At 45.3% G+C, this 5,633-nt stretch overlaps 1 long non-coding RNA gene across 1 annotated transcript; it reads right to left on the bottom strand.

Moving 5' to 3' along the window:
• Positions 1-1,360: 1,360 nt before the first annotated feature.
• Positions 1,361-2,071, bottom strand: LOC134486283 (uncharacterized). The gene is made up of 2 exons (XR_010065090.1): positions 1,903-2,071; positions 1,361-1,411 (listed from the first exon to the last, which is right to left on the bottom strand). It is a non-coding gene; the product is annotated as an uncharacterized LOC134486283 (long non-coding RNA).
• Positions 2,072-5,633: the final 3,562 nt, after the last annotated feature.

Below are 5,633 nucleotides of genomic sequence, written 5' to 3'. Positions count from 1 at the left end.
CAAGAGGGAACTGGATGATCTGCTTTCATGATGAAACCCCTGTAATGTTTAGTAGAAGCAGGTGGTAAATAATAACCTAGGTCTTCAGACACACTCCAAAGTAGGGGTGAGTAGTGGCGTGCAGGTAGAGGAGAGGACAACGAAAAGGAGAGTTAGAAGGAGGAGGGAGGGAGGGAGGGAGAGAACTTAGCACATTAGAATTTTGGCAGTTGCAGGTCAAATACATTGTAAAAACTCGTCATTGAAGCCACTTGTGACCCATCTTCCATCTGCATAGATCTACACTAAACGGCCCACTGGCTCATTGCCCCGCTGAAAGATGGGTATTTCCCTCTCCTCTCCAACATCAGAGCAGCCTGCACCTCCCCAGTCACAGATTTCATTTCACCACCCCTCCTCCCCAGGCAGCTCGCAATTCCCACAATCACGGATCCACAGCAACTGAGAGGAAAGGCAGGATGAAGTGTTTTACTAGACTCCTGTGCACACTCTTTGGCTAAAACTTTTTCTAGACTATTGGAACCAAATGCCGGGCAGCTGCTCTGGGCTCAAACACCCAGCGTATGTTAATGTGCATCACATGACCCCAGACTGGAAGCACAGCCGTTGTAAAGGTGTGGGAATGACAGAGACACTTAAGACATCGCAGACATTCACCTCAGAGCACACACAGCTGGCTTGATGTACCCTAAAAAAACTCTCCACAAACTCCTCCTCACTGGACCACTCATAGACAAACACAGCCCTGCAGCCCCTTGGAAAAGTGTGCTTAGACCCAGTCCTGGGTTCCCAAGCTTCTGTTTCCCTTCCCCACTGGGAAGCAACTCAGCATTTCTTTTTTCTTTTTTTCTCCATCTTTATTAACTTGAGTATTTCTTATTTACATTTCGAGTGTTATTCCCTTTCCCGGTTTCCGGGCCAACATCCCCCTAAGCCCTCCCTCTCCCCTTCTATATGGGTGTTCCCCTCCCCACCCTCCCCCCATTACCACCCTCCCCCCAACAATCACATTCACTGGGGGTTCAGTCTTAGCAGCACCAAGGGCTTCCCCTTCCACTGGTGCTCTTACTAGGATATTCATTGCTACCTATGAGGTCAGAGTCCAGGGTCAGTCCATGTATAGTCTTTGGGTAGTGGCTTAGTCCCTGGAAGCTCTGGTTGGTTGGCATTGTTGTACATATGGGGTCTCAGGCCCCTTCAAGCTCTTCCAGTTCTTTCTAAGATTCCTTCAACGGGGGTCCCGTCCTCAGTTCAGTGGTTTGCTGCTGGCATTCGCCTATGTATTGCTGTATTCTGGCTGTGTCTCTCAGGAGAGATCTACATCCGGTTCCTGTCAGCCTGCACTTCTTTGTTTCATCCATTTTATCTACTTCGGTGGCTGTATATGTAGGGGCCACATGTGGGGCAGACTCTGAATGGAGGAGGGAGGGAAAGAGGGAGAGAACTTAGCACATTAGAATTTTGGCAGTTGCAGGTCAAATACATTGTAAAAACTCGTCATTGAAGCCACTTGTGACCCATCTTCCATCTGCATAGATCTACACTAAACGGCCCACTGGCTCATTGCCCCGCTGAAAGATGGGTATTTCCCTCTCCTCTCCAACATCAGAGCAGCCTGCACCTCCCCAGTCACAGATTTCATTTCACCACCCCTCCTCCCCAGGCAGCTCGCAATTCCCACAATCACGGATCCACAGCAACTGAGAGGAAAGGCTCAGTCTTCAGTGATTTAGAATTTGTCTGGCCCCAACTCGTCAGGCTTTGGGCCTCTGAATTGTGATGTCACCATCTTATTTTTGCACTTAGAAAAATCTACCTGCGAAACAGGTATCGAGCATAGTCTGAAATTTCCCATCAGCCCTTGCAGTTCAGATAAGCTTGGTCTGACGGAATGTCACTCACGTAGACAGTACAGTTGTCTCAATCCTCAGGCTTCACGCCGCCTGCTACCTTGTCTCCACAGCAGCCTGCTCCCTTGCTCAGAACCTCTCTTCTATTACAACTGAATACTGGATGACCAGGCTAATTCCAGACCTTGGCTGTTGTGGCTAGTGCTGCAAAAGCATAAATGTGTGTGGATCCCTGGGATACACTGACTCAGATTGGCGCATGCGCGCGCGCGCGGACACACACACACACACACACACACACACACACACACACACACGAGCGGGACAGCTGGAACACAGTCATTCTATTTTTAGTTTTTAAAATAAAAGTTTTCATAGTGGCTAGACTAATTTATGTTCTCACATATGGTGCCTAGATTTTTCTTATAGATGAGAGAATATATATATATATATATACATATATATATGACATGAAACAGAGTAGATGAAAGAAAGATAATGATAATGGGGGGGAGGGAGAGAAAGGAGAGAATCCTAGAACAAGTGGATCAAAATACATGATTTACTCAAAATAATTTGTTACTGGGAAAACCAGCAATATGCAGAGACAACATACACGTAGAATAGCTTTTAATTAGTACCCAGTTCCTTAACTCTAGTAACTATTTGGCTAATGGGTCCCAACTTTTTACCTCTAAAATCCTTTCTTGTGTGTAAGAAACCAGCCCATCTTGTGGAGGATGTTGATTGGGACAAAAATACCATAGGGGTTTTGTAAAAGGCCACTGATTCCCAACATCATATCCATGAAAACAGTCACACTTAGCAAGTCAGTTTTTGGAGAGGCCACATCTGGATCTGGAACACACTGAGAAACAGATGTGGGTGTGGCAGCGGCACAGAGACAGGAAGTGTGTCGGAGTGAAACCCGAGCAAGCCATTTGAGCCCAGAAATCCAGCAGCCAAGGGTGCTGTGTGAGAGGCGCAGTGGACCAGGAAGGGGCAGTCCTTCCAGGGTACATTTCGTATAAGAGATAAACATGGTTTCATTAATATGGTTTTAGTAGTGGCTAGGTAAAACTCATTGAGTACCCTAAATTCATTAGGGGTGAACAATAGGAGCCCTAAGAGCTGGCGCTGTCCATAAAGAAAAGGATTGTATTAGAACGACCTAGAAGGATCATCTTCGTTTGTCGCAGCACAGGGCAAATGGAGAGGTAGAGTCTGAGGGATTAGTGCCATGTCAGCTACGCCTAAGACAGGTCTGCTTCATTCCAGAACCACAGGGGAGGTGTAAAGCAGGCACAGCAAAGAGCTCATAGGAAAGAAGGAATCTTGTGGGCCAGCATGTCTCTGCCGAGTCACGTGATGTCTCGCGCTTCCAAGTTCAGTATCCCCCAAGGAGCACACTGAAACCTTTCCCTGTGCTTTCCCAGAGATTTGTGGAAAATTAGTCATTATATACCAATTTCTCTAGTGTCTTTTAAACTATGAAAGAGATTTCACTTCCACACTCCAGGGAAGAGGAGGAAAGGAGACAAAAATGGCTATACAGATGCCTCGGTTTCTGCTTCAGTTCTCTTCTCAGAAATGGTTATGAGCTCATAAGAGCTGCTTTGGGGAGGATATGTTTCTTGCAAACACAGGTATTTGAACACAGAGAGACAGTGTTTCAGATTCAGTTTTACATAAAAATTTGTAACATTTCATTTAAACAGTAAGCAGCACAGTTCTGGATAATGTTCGAGTGCAGAGCATTTCAGAGAAGTGGCTAAGACACAGAGAGATCAGCTGAGTCCGTAAATGGACTACGGGGGAACTTCCCTGAAAACCTCAGGGACGCAGACACACTGCAGTGCCTTCTCCCCTAGTCTCAAGTGCTTAAGTGCCCTATTTTAAGGTTTATGTCTTGAAGCGATTTTATAGAAAGAGGTATTGAGTGGTTCAGTTTTCTATGAAGGAGCTTCAGGAGGCAGCTACCCGAAAAGCACACTGGTGAGAAGGAAGGAAAGCAAAAGAAGGGCTGGTTTGGAAGCTGTCAAGACAAAAGCTTCACCACTCATTCTGATGAAAATGTACCTTTCGAATAACTTTAGAGCGGCTCTAACTTGCTGATCATCCACTGAAATGTGGTTCTGGTGGTTTGAATGAAAATGGTCCCCGTAGACTCTTATGTTTGAATGCTTCTTCACCAAGGAGTAGAACTATTTAAATGGATCACAAGGATTAAGAGATGCAGTGGGGCTGGGGATTTAGCTCAGTGGTAGAGCGCTTACCTAGGAAGCGCAAGGCCCTGGGTTCAGTCCCCAGCTCCGGGGGAAAAAAAGAACCAAAAAAAAAAAAAAAACAAAACAAAACAAAACAAAAAAAAAAAACAAAAAAAGAGAGATGCAGCCCAGTTGCGGTAGGTGTGGTCTTGTTAGAGGTTTCAAATGTCCGTCCCAAGCCCTGTCTCCCTTTCCTTCTCTTCCTCCGCTCTCCCTCCCTGCCTCCCTTTCTCTCAGCCTGGGGTCAGGTTGTAGCTTTCAGCTATCGTTCCAGTGCCTTGCCTTCCACTCTGCTCACACCATGATGATGACAGACCAACCTGTGCAACTGTAAGTAAGACCCCAGTTAAATGCTTTCTTTTATAAGAAAGCGTATTGGTCACAGTAGATCTTCAGAGTGACAGAACAGTGACTAAGAAGCTGGTCCTTACTGTATTCCTCTGAATTCTGCTGGGAGCACGGGCTCTAAAAAGGTAGCAGCCAAATGTGAGATACCCAGTTCCATCTGTTCAGGTTCGGATCCAGGAGTGATGGAGCCTGGTCATAGTTGTTTTATTTTCTTAGGAGTTTAGGTGTTGGCGTGCTGAATTCACGTCCCTGTCTGTGGAGCTAAGATTTGTTATAGATACATGAAATTATTAATGTATGAGGATGACAGAAAAGGGATGATGAGAAAGTTATTTATTCAACTAAGTAACTGGTCCTGTAAAACTGTAGACAATGATAATACCCACTCGTGGGATTACCATGAGAACTGAGTCAAGCGAGGCCGACCTCACAAATACTACACAGATGGCGTGACATAGAGGAAACAGAAATTTATGTCTCTTGCTTGTAGAGGCTGGATGCGTGGGATCAAAGTGCAGCAAGGTTGGGTTCTGTTGAAAGCCCTCTTCCCTCTGGCAAAGGGCTGTATTCTTGCTCTGCCCTAACTTGGTACAAAGAGGTAACAAAAGCACTTAAAGATATCTTCTATAAAGATAGCCATCCCATTGATGCAACCCGTGTTAACAGATTGTCTCTCAAAGGCTGGACCTCCGAAAGCCGTCCCAAGAGAGTTAGAATTTCAACATGTTGATTTGGGGAGATACAATCATTAGTCCATTGAACTGTCACAGGGATAGGGCAAGAGAGTGTAGAACTTACTAGTTGATATGGAAATGGATTCTGGAATAAGCAAGACTAAGTCAGTAAGTACATGGAAGAGGCCCATTTGGAATGACACCCTGGAATGAACTCTTATTCATGTTTTTACGTGCTTCCTGCTTCTAACTACTTTCACAAGACCTGGAAAAGGGTGCGGGAAGTCTTGGATCCAGATACTAAACACAGCAGGTGCATCTATACTTCCTGAAATCATAACTGTGGGTGATTGATACATCATTTTCCTCTTAACAAAAATTTCCAATGGAATGCAGACAATTCATGCTGTAACGTGTGACATCATTGAGAAAGGTCGCCAACGGAGCACAGGGTAGAGATATAGAGGAGTATATAAAGAAAAAGTAGAAAGATA

Source organism: Rattus norvegicus, chromosome 3 (genome assembly GCF_036323735.1).
Source record: "Rattus norvegicus strain BN/NHsdMcwi chromosome 3, GRCr8, whole genome shotgun sequence".
Classification (NCBI taxonomy): domain Eukaryota; kingdom Metazoa; phylum Chordata; class Mammalia; order Rodentia; family Muridae; genus Rattus; species Rattus norvegicus.
This window is presented reverse-complemented; position numbering and strand designations above follow the sequence as displayed.